This window comes from Lissotriton vulgaris, chromosome 6 (genome assembly GCF_964263255.1).
Source record: "Lissotriton vulgaris chromosome 6, aLisVul1.2, whole genome shotgun sequence".
In the NCBI taxonomy this organism is placed as follows: domain Eukaryota; kingdom Metazoa; phylum Chordata; class Amphibia; order Caudata; family Salamandridae; genus Lissotriton; species Lissotriton vulgaris.
In genome coordinates, this window is record NC_141694.1 from 125,940,152 (window position 1) to 125,960,302 (window position 20,151).

Consider the following 20,151-nt stretch of genomic DNA (forward strand, 5'->3'; position numbering starts at 1 on the left):
CAAACACCAGATGATGTTGGGCTGCCCCGCAGACCTGTGGGCGGGAAACCTCCACTCTACACACATCCAAAGAGCCGATGACAGGTTCTCTCCCCTCGTGATTTGTGAGTCACTGCACCCAGCGCGGCCCGAGAGACAGCTGCTCCGAGCGGCGGCGTCTGAGGTAACACGACGCGCGGGAGGCCGCCGCGGGAATATTACAGCGCCTCTCCATGTGCGCTTCTGGCCCGTTGTGTCTGTCAGTGCAGTGTTTCTCTTTCAGTTCCTGCTGCTGCGATAGTGCGCTTCCCAGGAGCTCTCTTAGCGGTGACATGAAACTCTCCTAAGAGTCCGGGCTGCCGGAGTGAAATAAACCCACGGCTTCTCTGCTGCTGCGATAGTGCGTCTCCCAGCCGCTCACACACCCACGGCTTCTCTACACCTGCTGTGTGTGTCTCCGCTGTGAAAAGTGATACCACCTGATGGGTCCCTTTTGCATTTGTTTGCAATGCTCTCTAAAATGTTACTGAGTCGGTCGGTTTTGTAGTCAGCCCTGGTTGTGGGCCATAGAGCAGCACAAAAGAACCGCACTACGTTTATCACCACTAGGCAACGCGTGTCGCAACACCACAAGGTAATGATGCCCAGTCAGGCTGGACAAAGACACTGTCCTGGGACAAGGTCGTGGCCGCTCTCTGGGGTCGCAGCAGGGGGCGTCTTAGGCATGGCCAGAACTGGACTTTGTACTTAGTGTTTTTGTAAATGAATACATTGCATCTTGAAACGGTGATCCTACAGCTCACGTCCGAACCTCGGTTCACAGGGGCGTAGCTTGCTCTTTAACATGTGGGAGGGGGGAGGGCATAATGTATAGGCGAGCAGCACGCAGGGCGCATAGAGAGGGGCTTATGGTGGAAAGGGAGAGGAATGCGAATTGGTAGGAGTACCAAGTGAGAGAAACAATATTTTGTGAAATAACATTTTTAGGACTTTTAAAGCGGAGATGAGAGAGTGTGTTTTTGACAGAGTGCACGTGCAAAAATCCCAGGTGAAATCCGACAGACATCTCACCATACCCGACTCAGAGCACCTGCAGCCAACTATTCATCAGAAAATACATTTATTAGGGGTGTGTAACCCATCAACATCCCCCGCCCCCACATACCGAAGCTACACCCCTGTCGGTTTATCCAAACAGGTGATCACCTACCGCGTTACCTGCATAGGATATGGCTGACGAAACAGAAATGTAGCTAATTGTGAGTCAAAAATTAAATCAGGAGGTAAAAAATATTGGGGAATATTATCAAGAAATGGAGTTAAAATTATCGCAGCTTTAGCGACAGGAAACTGCCGCTAAGGCGGCGATACTGGCCTTGATAATATGCCCTTGTGAATTCCAATAGAAGCCCATGTTCTGGTGTTAACCTGGGCTTCTATTGGAATTCTGTACGGCATATTATCAAGCCCATTATCGCCACTTTAGCAGCAGTTTCCTGCCGCTAAAGCGGCGATAATGTTAACTCCGTTCTTGATAATATGCCCCACTGTAACTCAGTCACAACCACACACTACTTCACTCTACCACCAGTGAGTGGTCGCACCAAGCATTGCGCCGTGATTGTACCTGTGATTGATTGCAAGGGCGGAAGCCCTGTTCACAGTAAGAGTGATTGCAGATGCTATGGAAGACAGGTGGACAAAAGTAAGACATGACAGGAAGCTAAAACAAGCGTTAGCAAAGCCCATGGGTCTTGTCTATGAGGGCTATATTCTTTGACTGTTGGTTGTAGCCATGCCATACAGCACCATGGATGCTTTGCAGTATGGCTAAAACTAGTTCAAGAAAGAATTAATAAACAGCCTAGGCTAATGCATTTTTTTTCTTTATAAGTGCATTTGTGTTGTTTTCAAGCATACTTTATCCAATGGTTAGAGACTAATTTATTATAGTAGGAATGTTGTTTTTTGCCTATAAGATCTAATATGAATTTTCTATTTCCCCCTCCTCTTTTTTCTATCTTTCTACCCCCTTCTGTTCTTTCTTTCGCTTCCTTCCCCCGTGAATTAACTGCATTATTCTATACGTGTGTAATATTCGTTTGAATATTGTACTCTTTCATTTTTTCAACAAATAAATTCTTTTAAAACTTTTTTTAAAAGTGCATTAGTGCAGGATGCATCATAATCTTTTTTATTATTATTAACCTTGCTGCACAACATCCACACTGCTGTACAACACAGCAACACATCCTTGCCAATGCCGGCAATGCCCATGCTGCACAGCATGAACAAGAGGCAATGGCAGAGCCAATAGGCTAAAAGGCTATGCCAATGCTTGTTTTCCTTCATTTTGGACCTTTCATTGATTTTGGTTTGTACGACGGGAAGAGTTTTGTATGGGTAAAAGGACACGTGTGTCATCACTGATGGAGTAAGTGACCAGCAGGGGTGTAACGGTTGCCCCTGCCCCTTCCCCAACCTGGCGCAGGGTGCAGTCTTCCATGCATAAATGGGGGCCCCTCAGCTTGTCAGCTCGGGGGTATGTGTAGTGCTAGGGACCCCTCGCAGTTCCATACAGGGGACCCCTGAGGTTTCATTACGCCACTGGTCACCAGGTTTCAGTCACCCAGGATGCTAGAGTTGTGGGCCAGAAACGTGAGGTGGAGTTTCCTGTGAGTTGAATCTTTTAGGGGGGTTTCAAATCTGGAAGACAAGGGGGGTCTGGCCATCTTACAGGTGGGGGACGACTTGAGGGCTCGGGGGCTGGCGGCTTTGAAGGACCGTAGATCCAGTGGGGTTCTTGGGGGTGGGAGACAGGTAGGTCGAGGTAACTAGGGTGAAGTGGGCATTGGTAAGTGCACAGCCACTGTAAGTACAAGGAGGGGGTGTCAGCAGAAAGGGGGATATACAGGACTGGTAAGGCAGGGTGATCATGGCCTCGGAGGGGCAGGTGGGCTAGTACACCCCAGAGGGTCGGTCATTCAGGGGTAGGAGTGATAGATACTGTGTTAGCATCACCTGTTGGGCTAGTCTCTAAGGCAGCAGAGGCAGGTGCTTCAAAGAGTAGTGCAAGGCGTACACGTGTGTCATGAAAGCAGACTTTCCCACAATAGTCGGCGTTGTTGTTTGTCGCCCTCTCGCCCAAGCTCAAAGCATGTTTTACAGTACGAGCATGTACAGGAAGTCTCACGGTGCCCGTCTGGCTGACTTCCGCCTGAGCCTGTGAAATCCTTGGGAGAGTGAGCTCTGTCTGCAGCCCCCTCAGCGGCCGCCCAGGCTGCGAACAAATGGACAGAGTGACCTGGGAGAGAGGAGCCAGATGGCGCCATTAAAAGCGGAAACTGCTGAGGTAGCAAACCCGCAGGAACTGCCCCGTCCTATGCATAGTAGACTACCAAATTCACAGGAGGAAGGTGGCCACCTCTGTGCCCTAAATTATTTGAACATAGAAATTCATGTGGGGCAGATTTACAAGCCCCTTGCGCCGCTTTTACGCCACCGTTGCACTTTTATGACGCAGCGGCGGCGCAAAAGATGCACCATGATGCGGGGTATTTACAACGTGGCGCATCTCCCAGATGCGTCATGTTGTAAAGGCCTGCACCAGAAGAGGCGTACCATCGCAGGAGGCGGCGTTCCGGCGCAGGAACGCCTCCCAAAAGTGGCTTAGTGAAATCTACAAGATTTCACTCAGTCACTTTTGGACCCATGCTGCGTCAAAACCCTGCGCCTGCTTGAAGCAGGCGTAAGGATTGACGCAGCATTGTGCACATAGGGCCTCCCTGATCATTGCTGGAGCTGCGCCGCGTTTGCAACGCAAATCCAGCAACGCGCCACTTTTACGGCACCGATGCGTGACACATCTGTGCCGTTTTTGCCCCATTGTGCGTCGCATTGTAAATGTGGCACATCAAGGGTGGCGGAGCTGCGGCGCACAATTACTGGCGCATACCGCCCAATATGCAGGGATGCGCCAGTAATTGTAAATCTGCCCTTCAGTTCTTTCAAAGAGGCATACTGAGTATATAACGTGGACAGGATGAATGGCTCAGTGAGTCAATCCCACGCTGTTGACATCCACTGTGGCCTGTAGCGCACCAGTTCGAATCCTGCGATAAGCCATGCAGACTTCCATCAAAAGGAAGCTGATGGATTGAGCACAATTAAAGTGGTGAATAACATGTTACTGTGCGAAATTAACGCCCATAACATTATCCACATCAATAACCTTCGAAATAAGTTAAACACTAGGCTGGTCGTAATTTAAATCACACCAGCGAAAATCTGGAATTTCGCCAGTGCGAATTTCTCGAACATTTTGCACCTCACAGTTTATCTTAACTTTCTGTAAGTGAGCACGAGCGCGCGCTCATGGAAAAAAGTCTTGCAAGATACCAGTGGGAGACTCGTTCAGACAGAAAATGTAATGCTGAGCTATTTTCTACTCATCCTTCTCTTACTGCTAGACGTTTTCTCACGAGGTGCGAGAGCATCCAGGCAAGGTACGAGCAAACCAAGAACTGCACAACATCCCACACCTCTGTTCAACCCTTAAAATGTTTCTCATTTTCAATATTGTACCTATTTCAGGTCAAACGTGCCCATCTTATTCAGTGATGATGCTTCCAAGATAAGATATACAGCAGCCGTAGGACCAGGGCTTTAAGTGGGATGAAAAAACTGGGGGGTCTCTCAAAGGGGCATGTCCAAGGAAATTAAGGGCGTGGCTTAAAAACACGTAAGCTAAAAATCAGTGCTTACCCCCATAGTGTGAGGCCCGACTTGTATTTTGCTGTTTCTGTCATTGCATCCGCATTTATGATACAACAAGTAACATCATACCTACAAAAAGTCATGACTATTAGCTTTGCCAATGGTTGTTAGTTGCATAAAATAAATAAGCAGCAACTATGGCTTGTATATTATATTGAAAAAGCTTCCACTTACACCCCTGGTGACACCACTACGATGTTGCTGCTCTTGAGTTTCAGAAAAGAGAAGGGAAATCCAGAGACAAAATGACTCTCTTTAAAGGATTTCCCTTCCCCTACAACGCTCACCTGGCATGACGTCATGCCGTAACTTCTCCACTGGCGAGAAGTGGGCAGTGTGAGCAGGCGCACATCGATGTGCCTGCTGTCACTGCAGTTCAGGAAAAACGGACCGCCTGTGCCAGGGCACAAAACAGAGCCCGATAGAGACCCGTTTCGAGGCCCCTTTCAAAAAACTGCCAGTGCTCAGCATCAGTGAGACCCTGCCCACTTAAAGCCCTGCATAGGACGTCACTTCCTGCCAGTAGCAAATTACTGCAAAAGACCTGACCAATTGCCTGTTTTCAGTGCGTGGGAGGAGCTGTTAAAATACTATTCGGCTGGAACGCTTTGATAGTTCAGGACATTTGGTGTCACAATTAGTGTCAGAACAATTCTTAACCAAGACAGAAGAATATTGCAGGTTGTATTTCCTGTCTAGCTTTCTAGTTTTGTTGCTGTAGTCTTTTTTTGTGGTACTTGATATGATACCACTCAAGCTACAGGAACAGTGTTAGTCTTGGCAAAAAATCATTTTTATTGCAGCACTGTATGCACGTTCCCCGGTGTTTGTTGGACAGTAGTCAGAATAGCTACATTTCCCGTCAAGTATATACTTATTCCAATGTTTGTTGGACTAGAGTTGTATGTAATGTATGTAATGTGTCTTGTAAAGCGCACTGCTGCCCTGAGGCGTCGTGGCGCTGTAGACCGCTGGGGAACCCGTCCTGTCTATCCCAGTGAGATGGTCCCTACTGGGTATCTCCAAGGTGAAACCAGGCATCCCTGGCGAATGTGGGGGGGGCGTTGTAGAGATGAGGCAAGCTAATGCCCAGAGTTGCCGAATGTGATCTCTGGTTAGAGTAGGCACCGAGGCGAGAATTATCAAGTCCGCTGACCCTGGTCCACGACCCTGCCACGTCGGGAACTGAACCCTGGTCCCGGGCCATTCTCTGCTTCCGGGTCTGCCGCCTCTAACCAGTGAGCCACACCACTCCACTTAAAATAGTAAATCTAAGCACCCCTCAAACGTACGCACCCCAATGTCAGTTAGCCTGCAGGTAAGTAGCATATCTGACCCTCCACCGTACAGTGTATTCAGTTTCATGAAGGATTGTTAAATAGTTAGAATGGTAAATCTGACCCTCCCTCCCCCGATGGATAAACGTTCTCTAATATTTATTAGACTAGTCAGAATAGTAATCTTTTGACTGGGGGAGAATGTTTGCATTGTCAGCATTCCATCCATCATTTGTTTGCTGTAACACTTTTCGCCCTAAGTGGAATGGGTATGCCCAGACGTGGGTCCCTTGCTCACTGTGCCACTGGATTCAAGCTAGCCTGGCTGAAGAAGGGTGACATACCCTAAAACCGGTCCCAGGATGCTTTTTTCCAGTCCAGGGAGGACCTGGCCTGGCAGTTTGGTCTGGACTGTTCCCATGATGCACAGGGTCAAGACTGATTTGCATATGGCTGGGTCCAAACTGGGGTGGCATAGTGGGCAAAAGAACAATGGATTTAACCCAGATCTTTTGACTGGGGGAGAATGTTTTCATTGTCAGCTTTCCGTCCATCATTTGTTTGCTGTAGTCAGAATAGTAAATCAGACTACGCCCCCATATACGCTTACTCCAATGTTTGTTTAACTTGAGATAGAATAGTACATCTGAACCCTTAACACTCCAATGTATGTACCTTCCCAAGTGTTTGTTAGACTGGAGCTAGAATATTTGATCAGACCATCCCCCCCCACCCCCCCCCCTCCCACTGTCTAGAGTTGCATTTTCCACAATATTTGTTGGAATGGAGTTTGAATTGTAAATCTGATCCCTCCCCCCTACACACACACACATGGTCCACCTTAGCCCAACTGTAAGATTAAAGTGTGAATAGAAAACCTTCAATGCAGGAGAAGCCAGATTCAGGGCCATGCGCAGCATGTGACCGTGCTGGATGAGCTACGTTGGCGGGCAGACAGGGGACAGGCAGGGGTTTTAATCCTGCTTGACCTGTCTGCCGCCTCGATACGGTGAACCATGGCATTTTGTTGGATAGTTTGAGAGAGGTAAGGGTTGCAGGGAGTGCCCTTGGGTGGTTTGAGTCCTTCCCCCAGGGTAGGGAACAAGCTGTGTCCCTCCCTTTCAATCCTCCTTCTCTACCATCTCGTATGGCGTCCCTCAAGGCTCGGCAGTCAGCCCAATACTTTTTAACATCTATATGAAGCCCTTAATAGCTACCATCAAACAATTTAAGATCCAATTTGTTAACTACGCTGATGACACGCAGCTGATTCTGTAACACAGGAAAGACCGAGGTGTTTTACTGCCCAAAGCCCAGGATACAATCTCTTCTACCTAGCAACTTTTGGCCAATGGATTTTTCTTCACTGGTCCAGCCGGTGAAGGCAGTACGGAATCTGGGTCTGATGTTCAATAGTGACCTCACCATGGATGCGCAGGTCTCAAAGGTGGCAGCTAGCTGCCTGACCATCATTCGTCTCCTGAGAAAAATCCTGCCCCTGCTACCGGCCCCTGCTAGGATAGAGGTGGTGCGCTGCACCATGCTCAGTAGTTTAGACTACTGCAACGCCTTGCTGCTGGAGTCCCCGAGCTATCTCATGGATAGACTCCAGAGACTCCAGTCTGCATCTGCAAAATTAGCCCTAGGATGGTCAACTAGATCTTCCTCTTCAGGGGCTCTGGCTCAGTTGCATTGGCTTCCGGTGAGGCAGAGGGTGACATTTAAGTCCCTATGTCTGACCTTTAAAGCCCTCCACGGGTTAGGCCCTGCCTTTTTACAAAGGAAGTTTTCCTGGCTTGTGCCGGCCCGCAATCTACGCTCCTCCTCGGCCAGGTTGGTGATCGTGCCGAGGTTTAGGAGATCCAGAGCAGGAGGTAGATCGTTCAGTGTGGCTGCGGCCAAGCTCTGGAACTCTCTTCCCACTGAACTCAGGCAGGTCACCGGCCTTCTTGCTTTTAGAAGGCAGTTGAAAACCTGGCTTTTTCCCTTTTCTCCACAATCTGTGATTAGCTGCCCCTCCTTTTTTCTTTCGAGTCTGCCAGCGCCAGGATGCCTCTCGAGGTGATAGCGCGCTTTATAAGTTAAATAAATAAATAAATAAGTCTGTGAAACTAATCCCTGTGTTGGTATGCGAGGTGGGCTGTAGTTTGGTGGTACTTTCTTATACTGTGCTTCCTGGTGGACAACATAAGCCTATCTGCAGCCGCGCCCCTTGAGTCCATGAAGCTTGACCACAGTGGCAGTGTACCGGGCGGGCGGTACTAGCCCCTTCGCAGCTGGGCCCCTTGAGTCTAAGATGCTTGCACACGGTGTTAGTGTACCGGGTGGGACTAGAGCAGTAATACTCAAAGTACGGGCCGGGGACGCTAGCGGCCCTCTTGACCTTTACATGCATCCCCCTGGTGAGCTGCTGTTTACTTGCTGAACACTAATATTCAGAAAACATGTTCAATAAACGGGCAAGCATTTATTTGCAGTGGTGTCCAGCAGCACTTAACTTTAGTTAACCTGCAAATAAATGCTTGCATGTTTATTATTAATTTTTTTTATCTCCTTACTCAATCCCTGATCCACCCAGACCCCTTACCGCCATCCTGCTGGGATCAGTGCTGCCCTCGGTCACACCACAGACCATACTTTGTGGCCCTGGGCAAATGTTTGTGAGTACCCATGGACTAGAGTCTCTGCAGCCAGGTATCTTGAGTCTGTGATGCTTGCCCCCTATGGTTGTGTATCAGACAGGTGGTATTAGGGCCTCCCCAGCAAGGCCCCTTGAGTCTAAGAAGCTTTTTATATTTTCTTATACACTAAGCGCTGAAGTCGTGAGTATGAGGTAGCAAGTGGGCTACACTGTCTTCATGAAATCCTAAACAATGCCATAAAGCAGTCAGAGCAACTTCTGAGCAGCTACCAATTCATTGTTTATTCCAGTGGCGGCTGCTCTGCTATGGTAGAGGAGCGTCGCCCCCTTGAGCAGGTCAAAGAAGATAAATTAAAATGATAATACCTCTTTGTTATTATCATTTTATTACCCCCCTGCTCATCTGGGTAAGGGTGAGGCTGTGCTGCTCACAGAGCAGGGCAGGGGAGGAGTGGCTTGCCCACTCCAAGTGTGCAGTGGACTTTGGCTGCCACCTCGGGCCGGTCAAACCGCCATGGGCACTTTGCATGATCTCCATGAACATGCCCAGCCTCCCATTCTCTGGCTGAGTGCTGATCCACGGTTCTCAGACCAATCACTACACTGCATTGCAGCGCTGTGATTGGCTATCGCGAGGCTGGGAGCTGGGTGCTTCTGCTTGCTGTCCTGGAAGCGGGCGAAGAGGGAGAGGAGGCAGTGGTAGTGGTAGACAGCAGCCAGGTAAGTGTTAATTAATGTTTTTCTTCATTCCCCTCTCCAACTCCCTCCTCCCGGTCCCACGGCCCGCCCCCCTACCGCCGTTAAATACCAGCTGCCATTGGTTTATTCTATACATATCTCTTTTTCAGGTGATTAGCAAAAGGATAGAAAATAGAGACATTCTCTGATGTACAATGAGCTTAAGCAATTGATTTCAGGGTAATCTAGGTGCACTATAGCCAGCTACCTATTTTTAGGGTTAAAGCGTCACCTTGAGGGATATACACCAGGGACAGTTGACTTAAGAGGTGGATTCTCTTTTTTACAGATCTCCATAGCATATTTAATTCTCTCCCAGATGAAGAAGAAATTAGTTCGGGGTTGGCACTGCCCTCTGAAGCTCAATGCACACCTTAAGAGATGCTCGCAATGTGTTGTTGATGTACACTTAGCTCCCTGATGATATTGAGGCACATGACAGAAATAGATCTGCAGTACAGGATGCGGCGGAATCAAGAGAAATGTTGCTCATGTTCCAGGTTTTTATTAATGCTTTCATCTTTTTTTTACTTTTTTATTTTTACGTTTATGAGAGATTGAAAAGGGGGCGGGCGAGACTTCTTTTGTACATTTTTATTTAGTCCTATTTAAAACGATACAAAAGATGCCATGCTCTCTCAACCCTTATAGTCAACCATATTACTGCTAAAGAGGCAATGGCTTTGTGTCTATGAACACATCACCTATTTCCATCAGGGTTCTCCTGAGAGATGCTATAGGCTATATGCAAATCCCACAATTTCTCAATATGTTGTGCTTGTATTAAAAAAACATTTAAATACATATGTGTCCTTGTTGCACTGCCTCAAACTAAAATATGGCATTTTACTGTCCTTTGCCATTTATTTCCTGGCTCTGATAGCAGGAACTTGGTACATTTAGATGAAATATTATGTTTATTAATGAGTGTTGGGTTTTTCCAATTGAAGTCATTTGGGATAAGAACAAATTCGGCCGTCTGGCTCAGCAGATTAACCAATTTACAGAAACTGAAGGAGAGAGCATCACCTGCTGCGGTATGCTAGAGAGCCTCACTGAGGAAATTATTTAGATTTTATAAATGTATTTATTTATTTAAAGAGTTTTATTAAGTGCAAACATGACCCAAGGGTATCAGAATGATGTACATATAGAAATAGACCAAAAGTCCATTACATTACATAAGTTCGATTAGTAAGCTAGATGGGTTGAGGATGGCCGATTTAGGTGTGTGACCTAGTGTAGGAAATGACCCCTTTTTGACATAGTCACCCCCACTTTTTGCCTGGTAAATGATGTGATTTCGACTGAAAGTGCACTGGCTTCCTGCTAACCAGATCTGCAATGCCAGAGCTCTCTCCCAAAACTGTTTAATTGTTTCCCCATTGGCAAAACCTTTATCACCCTCTGTAAGTCCCTAGTAAATGGTACTCGGGTACCTAGGGCCTGAGGTACTAAAGAGGGCCCCTAAGGACTGCAGCACAAATTGTGCCTCCATAAGACTGCCATTGCAGGTAGTGTGTCTTAGTGTAGACCAAAGTAAAAAATATGACATGTCATACATCCCTGTGTGCCATCTCCCCTACCAATGCATGTCACCCCTACAGCAAGTCTAACAGCCCTAAGGCAGGGTGCTGAATATTACATGTGAGGGCATGTCTGCATGCGCAGATAGGCCCCTGTGCTGGTAAATCCTATTACTGCCAGTGCAAGTGGACAGGGAAGCCATTTTATAAACATGTGCTAGACCATGGGGAAAATGCGTTTCCTAGCTACGAGATGGCTGCACTGAAAAAAGGGATGTTTGGTATCAAACATATCGTATTGACAAATTCACAACAATGCCAGTGTTGGATTTGCCAAAACATGCACCCCGGGGGGCCCTTAGATGTGCCTCATGAAAACCTACCAGCCTCTGGTGTGCTTGCTGACTGGTTTCTGCCAGCCTGCCACCCAAAACACTGTTCTGACCTCCTAGGATGAAAGCCCTTGTTCTCAGGAGAGGCAGAGCAAACGCCTGCCTGGATAGATGGTGCCACAGGATGACCTGCAGATTAACCTCCTTTGCCAGCGAGCTTTAAAGTAGCTGCCACCTTTGGAATGGGAATCTGACTCCCCTCAAAGGGGAGGAAGCCGTCGCCTGTCCAGAGCCCGATTGGCACCTGGACACGTGGGAAAATTAGCCACTGCCAGGCTAGCACTACACCTAAGGTGAGCTACTCTGAGGTGGACACGATTTTCCAGACTTATTTACAGATGGCATACTTAGGAATTCCAGGACAGGGTTCTGCCCAAATCCCACAGGAAGTGGTCATATAGGGGACGTGGTAACGCCAAAGGTTAGTAGCCCATTGGCTACAACTCTACACTCCACTAATGCCCCTAAATTCAGTATGCTGGGGAGTCCCTGGCACCAGGGAGCAGATCCTGATGACCTAAAAAGAGGGAGGATGCAGACGAGCCACAAAAGCCAAGAAGAGAGATTAAGCACCTAACCTGGTACCAAACCCGCCAGCCTGTCAGGATCCCTCATCAAAAACGGCACCAAAGTCGACTGGTCCTGCAGCTGTGACTCCAGAAACTTGGGAGGACTGCCTGTCTTTGAAAAAGAATCAAGACCTCCAGTGAACAGCCGACCTGTTCTAAAGAATCTCCAAAAGAGAAGACTCTGAGGCCTCCGGAACCACCAAAACCCGACACCTGAAGCAACCACTGCACCTGTCGCCTCCGGCCCGAGTTGAAATGGGTCACCAGTGCCAACAAGTTTCCCCACCCCCCTGAACTCGAGTCCATCATGGTTTCTCCCCTCCTGGACCACCTGACATCGCCTGCAGTCTCTGCACACAGGCCCCCTCAACAGCGACTGCTCCAATAAGGAAAAACTTGGTGCCTAAAGCCCCTAGGACTTGTAGAAGAGGACCACAGGTGTCCCCCTGTCCCTGAGCATCGCAAGGCCTGAGCCCATTTGCTGGATCAGCCCGACTGGCTTCCTAGCTAGAGCCTGCAGCCTCTTTCTATAGTGATGCATCCCCGTTGAAACGCATTGGGCTCCAGATGCTGTTTTGCACCCTGCACCCAGCCTCCCTTGTGCCGGTGATGGTGTACTACTGGTGCTGCTTTGGACCTTGCCCACTACTCACCTTAACTCCTGGAGTTTGGTCCTGCCAGTCAATGTACTCTACCTGTTCGCAGAACATGTTCTTCCTTCCATAGGATAACAATGCAGAACTCAGAAATTGCACTGTCACCACTTTTTAAAGTGCGAAGAATTTATACATTTAAAATGTACTTACCAGAACAATTTTTCTCGGATGCCTAACCATATATAAAGATACTTGCTATTTTTATACATTGGTGTGGATCTCCTTCTTGAGTTGTGTTGTAATTTATTAATCATTGTGTGTATTTGCAAATGTCTTTCACTCCTCTGTGTTAAGCCTAAGGCTGCTCGATCACACTACCCCCTAATAGAGAACTTTGGGGTTGCATAGTAAGCCCCTGTCCACTCATAAGGGAACCCCTGGACTCTATACACAGTATATTAACTTATTGATATATCACATAAAGAGCCAGCTTCCTACACCTGGTCTGAAACCGAATTGGAATTAGTCTAGGAGGATGAACTGTTCAATGTGTTGGCATAGTTGGTTGTTAGCCCATGCTGAGATTTGTAGCTTTAATTTGCATCCAAGGTATCGGCCTATGTGTTCTAATACTCTCATTGCTGCAGGCTAAAAAATCAGAACTGTTGAAAGTCATCCTTATGGCATGAGATCTGCTATGCTAATTGAGTCTGCACTCCCACTTATTGACTATTGCTGTGTTTTAATGTTAGACAGATGAGGTTTAAAGCACAAACCTTGCAGTGTACAAGATTCATTGCAGCCATTACGAGGGAGAGAGCAACACCTGCTGCAGCATGCCGGAGAGCCTCACTGAGGCAATTATTCAGATTTTGTTAATGTATTTTTTTAAAGAGTTTTATAAAGTGCAAACAAGACCCAAGGGTATAAGAGTGTTGTACATATAGAAAGAGTCCAAAAATCCATTACATTACATAAGTTCAATTAGTAAGCTAGTTGCTTATCACACAGTAAACTGTGGTCCCCACATAGGGCACCGGAGAAGCTAAATGTTTATACACAAAAACGCTCTCTAGATGATGTGGAATAGAGACCTATAACTTTTCAGGAATGCATCAAGGGTACAGGGTGGTGCTGGAACTCAGCCCAGACCTTGTAAAATTAGTTCAGCATACAATGATTGTAGATGCATTTTGCCAGCAGTTTCACAAGGCAAAGAATGTTTAACATCGGGCAGAAAATGTTTGAGTCTGTCGGATCTGCATCAGGTTTTTTTGAGAGAGGCGACACATGGCTCATCTTCAGGCAATCTGGGATAGTTCCTTGAGTTAATGATGCATTTGCGATTTTAGTCAAGTTGGGTGTAACAAGATGATTGATATCTTTTAAGATGGGTCATTGAAGAGTGTTGTTGGTTTCATAGTTGTATATGATCTTTCTTATCTCATCTTCACGGAAGGTTCAGGATTAGTTCCACATTTTTGGTTAAGGTGGGATGTTTGTAAGTTTGAGAGAAGTTGATTATTATAGTTTCTTGAGGCGAGAGGTGTTTGTAGCTGATGTGATCTGGAATCGTTTCATTATCGTTATTTTATCTTCAAAGAAGGTCGCAAAGGCTTTGCAGTTCTCCCTGAAGGTATTGGTCACATGGGGGCTGTTGGTCCCAGGTTGCTGTTTCAAAGACTTTCCCAGGCCGATTTTTGGCTCTATCCATATTATCTTTTTATAGACATGTCTCCAATCTCTTAGTTGATTTAGATGTAAGTTGCAATGTTAATTTCTCCTGCATCTCTCCACAACCCCGAGTCTCCTCGCCTCTTTGTTTAAGGTTTGATTTAACCATGGATGAGATTGTTTGTTTTTGTGCTTTTTGAGGCATAAAGGTGGTGTCTAATCTGAATCTTGTCCAATGATGATTCTAGGGACTTACACCCAGGTAGGGAAAGGGTTGGGATGATTTAGGGGACCCTCCCAGGGGAGGGTCTGGACAGAGGGGAGTTTGAGGCCAGTATCCCTCGTGGGGGTTGCCATAACCAAACCCCTGTGCACAGCATCAACTTGCAGTTGCAAAGGCTTGTTGACTTCCTTACAAGAAGACCTTCAGGCACCAAGTAGCCCTAACCTCGAGTATCACCAGTGACCAGAATCTTGGGCCACACCACATTGTGTGCTTCGTGGCCTGCATCTTTTAGTGAGCTGCTTGAGGTCCTCTCGCGACTCCAGTGCTTCCGGCCTTTGGGTCCATTTGAGGGTTACCTTTGCTTCCCTTGGGCTCCCCTGATTGCACTGGCCTGCCCTGACTCCCCTGCTAGTGGAGAATCCCCTGAACCTTGCTGGTCCCGACATTGCTCCTACTTCAGCTCCTGCGTTGGTTGCATTTGCCAAGGCTGTTTGGTGCTCCCACTGGACACCGACCCCTGAGCACTAGTCATCCTTCATGGGACAGCTCATGCATGGCTCCTGGTATTCCTCAGCATCGCCTGCTCCTCGCAGTTGTCGAGTTAAGGTCATCATCAACTCTCCTGCAATACCCGACATCAGACGGCATTTGTCTTCCAAGTCTCCTGGTCACTCTTGAGTGACATAGACTCTGTCCCCTCTGCTTGCAGGTACATCTCTTCTAGAATCTACCTGCAGATTCCACAGGACACTTTCTCCTTCTTCAGCAGTGGCACTTTCCTGAAGTCCTCCATCGTATTCGATGGCAGTTTCTCGACATCGTCCTGACTAGACTCATGGTACTTATACCACTTTCTTAGTACATGGTTTGCCACCCCCGGGGTACTCTGTGTATTCTGTGCTAAGTACTGTGTTTCTTTGCTAAAGTATTGTTTGCATTGTGCATATCTCTGTGTAGGAGATATGTGTATGTGTTAGGGAGTATTATGTAATAAATACATATTTTTATAAATACCTTGTGTGGTTGTTTTTCACTTAATCTAGACTGTAAGAGTGCATTCTGGTAAAACAAGTTGCTTTACACTCCTTCTGGACTAAGCCTGAAGGCTGCTCTCCGCAGCTACCACTTAGAGAGCTTTCTAAGGTTGTCTAACAGACCTCTTAAATCGTCATAAGGGTTGTATGGACTGGTGCAAGGTGTACACTTACATAAGTGTACATCATATACCAGGCCAGCTTCTCACAGTCCCTGTACAGTGTTTCTTCACTGCAGACCCAACCAACTGCCTATGTTTTTCTTCATTTAGCCTACTTATTGTCCCTACAGAACTTCTTATTCACCCTAGTCACTGTTTTAAGTTTCCCCCATCAACCCCTTGCTATCTGCACAATACCTTTCCTATTCTCAACACTCTTAGAGAGAGAGAGAGTTTGTGTGTGTGTGTGTGTCACTCACCTTCCTTTGTCTGCACTCTGCTTTTGCCATTCTCAGCACACTCAGTCCTGAGCACGTTGTCACTCATGGCCTGCACAATATTCTTATTCCCCCTCTGTGCACAATCAATATCCATCCCTTACTCACAGTCTGCACTGTGCATATACTTCAGTATGTGCTGTTTCACCCTCATTCACATCATCACAGCCTGCACTGTGTGTATACTTCAGTATGAGCTGTTCCCCCTCACTCACATCTTCACAGTCTGCACTGTGCGTATTCTTCAGTATGTGCTGTTTCACCCTTACTCACATCTTCACAGTCTGCACTGTGCATATACTTCAGTATGAGCTGTTTCCCCCTCACTCATATCTTCACAGTCTGCACTGTGCGTATACTTCAGTATGAGCTGTTTTCCCCTCACTCACATCTTATGAGCTGTTTCCCCCCACTCATATCTTCAGTCTGCACTGTGCGTATACTTCAGTATGAGCTGTTTCCCCCTCACTCACATCTTCACAGTCTGCTCTGTGCGTATACTTCAGTATGAGCTGTTTCCCCTTCACTCACATCTTATGAGCTGTTTCCCCCTCACTCACATCTTCAGTCTGGACTGTGTGTATACTTCAGTATGAGCTGTTTCCCCTTCACTCACATCATCACAGTATGCACTGTGCGTATACTTCAGTATGAGCTGTTCCCCCTCACTCATATCTTCACAGTCTGCACTGTGCCTATACTTCAGTATGAGCTGTTTCCCCCTCACTCACATCTTCACAGTCTGCACTGTGTGTATACTTCAGTATGAGCTGTTTCCCCCTCACTCACATCTTCACAGTCTGCACTGTGCGTATACTTCAGTATGAGCTGTTTTCCCCTCACTCCCATCTTATGAGCTGTTTCCCCCCACTCATATCTTCAGTCTGCACTGTGCGTATACTTCAGTATGAGCTGGTTCCCCCTCACTCACATCTTCACAGTCTGCACTGTGCGTATACTTCAGTATGAGCTGTTTCCCCTTCACTCACATCTTATGAGCTGTTTCCCCCTCACTCACATCTTCACAGTCTGCACTGTCCGTACACTTCAGTATGAGCTGTTTCCCCTTCACTCACATCTTATGAGCTGTTTCCCCCTCACTCACATCTTCAGTCTGGACTGTGTGTATACTTCAGTATGAGCTGTTTCCCCTTCACTCACATCATTACAGTATGCACTGTGCGTATACTTCAGTATGAGCTGTTTCCTTCTCGCTCACATCTTCACAGTCTGCACTGTGCTGTACACTTCAGTATGTGCTGTTTCACATCATCATAGTCTGCTTAGTGCTTTGCCCATTCTAACCTCGCTCACTCTGCACAATATTTTTGTTTACCTCAGCTAACATTGTGCACTAACTGTCTCTCAAGGAAACACTTTACAGTGTATTTCACTCCCCCATCAGGTATGCCAGGCACTTCTCTCTCACTCTCTTCATTTGCTCTTTGCACTGTTCTTGTTCTTCCCCCACCCACTAGTGTTATATTTGTACACTGTTCTTTTTCACTGGACAAATTAGAAAGTCAGCCCCCATAGCCTCCAACCTGGCACTGCCCACAACTGGGCAAATCATGGGCCGAACCCAGAGCAGCCAGCATTCCATTACTACCTCACGGACACTTCGCTCTTGTGGGGAGCTTTTGCACCATTAGAAGATATTTATTTCATGGAAGTGAGTATGAGTTGCTGGGCGCATATTTAAGGTTTTTCAAGGTCCTTACTGGTAGAAATCAGGCTGCGACTCCAGACTGAACGTAAAATATGTATTCCAAGAAGTTGCGGAGCAGATCACCACCAGTTATACAGCAGGGTGAACTGCACTAAAAAGGATAGATGTTTATTCTTTAGCCACGATTGTGAATTCATCCCGTTTCATGATGGCGGACACTTGACAAGCAATTATGACGACTCCATCCACAGCCTTCGTTGAATGAAACACTGGCTCCATGGGTGCATGTTGTTTTTAGGTTTTGTACCTTTAATACAAGTCTGTCCCTTGTATTCCACCATAGTGTTAATTGAATTAGAACTTAAAGAGTTTAGTGATAAGAATGTTATGGGGGGATTCTTTGTATGGGATTTGACCAAAGCAGTCCATGGTTATGCTGTTCTCCTTGCTGGGGTTTATGCTGTAACAGAATAAAGTTACTTTTGGAGACTGATCTGCGTACAGCTGTACTACAGTGCAGCTATCAATGGTGTAGCAGGCTGAATTTTGCTCCCACAACAGAACGAAGGAGGCTGATTTTTCTTGCATCAAGGCCCGTGCAACGCTCGTTATGCCACTGTATAGCACATTATTTAGTCTCATGAGCCGTTTTTGATCTGGAGTTCTCTAAAAATAAAGATTTGTGGGTCTTTTAGACTTAAAAAAAATTCTTAAACGTATCCCAGAGCGTGGAAAATAGATTCCTTAGATTCCAGTTGTGTTTAACTTTTTAGACTGTAATGGCAAGAAACCAGAAGGTAAACCTGCTTTCTAGAAGAGCGATTAACATAACATAAATGTAAACTTGGTTAAATAATTGAGGGTCGTATTGCGAAAAATATCGCTCAGCTTGGCTTGCGGCCGAAATTATATCGCCGAGCATTGCCGATTTTTATCGCTTAGGAGCCTTGGTATTACCAAGGTTTATCTCCTAAGCGATAAAAATTGGCCGAAATGCATGAATATCGCTGTAAAGTCAGCGATATTCATGCATTATCGAGCAAATGCTCTTAGCCATGTTATCCACCTACCATTGGATAACATGGCTAAGAACTGCTCAGGGGCAGGTGTTAGCTTTTGGAGATATTCACGCTTAGCGCGAATATCTCCAAAAGTTAGTAATAGGAGATAGCGATCTTAGCGACTGTTTCCAGTCGCTAACATCTTGGCACGCCCACTTTGCATGTCATTAGTGATAAATATCACTGACATGCAAAGCGGGCCCCAAGATGATCGCTATCTCCTACTAGCTTTCGCTAACTGGTGTTAGCGACAGCTAGGTAATAGGGAGATAAAATTATCTCCGCTTTCTTGGCTTTTAAAGCCAAAAAAGTGGAGATAAACCCCCTTGATAATATGCCCCTGAGTTCTTTAAAAGTGTGAGGGGTGCTAAAACAGCAGTCTGTAGGATACTGTCTGTTCTGCAACTCCTCCTTCACATTAAAACATGTACTGGCCCCTGAGTGTCTACTCCACTTTCATCAGTTCTAAACCTATGGTACTCATAATGCTGTGTCAAAATGTAAATATTTCAAGCCACTTATTTTCAGGGCCCTGAAGAATAAAATAAAATGGGCTTTTTTTAAGTTTAAAAAGCTTTATTGAGTAGATTAATACAACGTAAAACATCAGTACAATGGCAAAAAAACACACCAAGAAAATATGAGAAAAAATGATTGAAAACAATGCAAACGTAAAATCGAACCCCGGAAAGGGGTAAACAATATACCAATGAGAAATGCTTTTATAACTTTTCAATTTTGGGGGAAAAAAGAAAAAGAAGGGGGGAGGGAATGAGTGAAAGGAAAAGAGAAGGGAAGAAAGTGCAACAGAGAATACATCATCTCATAGCAAAATCAGGCGAGAACAAGGGTAAAGAAAGTAATATCAGGTGATCATGGGGTATGTCTAAATAAAAACTATGTTAAAGGGGACCATAGTAAATCATGTTTAATCAACAGAGTGATAGACGAAGCACATGCACGATCTAATCTGTGATGGTGACAGAGTAGGTTCCACCAAGCATTATAAACAACGTTCGTAGTATCTTTCCAATTAGCAGTAATAAGTTGCAGTGAGATAGCAATAGAAAGGTCGATGAATTTACGTGTATGATGCGGAACATCCCAGATTGGCGCTAATCCACCCAAAAAAACAGTAGCAATATCAAAAGGACCAACAGTGGACAGAACATTGTTAAGTGTGGACCAAACGTTGGACCACAGTAATTTAACTCTAGGGCAGAGAAAAAACATGTGAAACAAGTCACTAGTAGCACAAGAACAAGACCAGCACTTTTTGGAGTCTATTAGTTTGAATTTATACAGATCACTGGGGGTGCAGTAAAGTCTGTTATAAAAAAAGTAGAAGGTCTGTGTGGTGCTAGCAGAATGAGAAACTGAATGAATTTTAGACCAAATGGAGTCCCAAGTGAGCGAGGAAAAGGTGTGACCGAGGTCTGACTCCCACGTAAGTTCTAGTTTAGTTTTGGGCCTATCATTGGGAAAGTGAGAGAGTAACTTATAAATAGCCGAGGCTTTGAAAGGGATATGGAAATTTGGTGGAGAGGTAAGAAG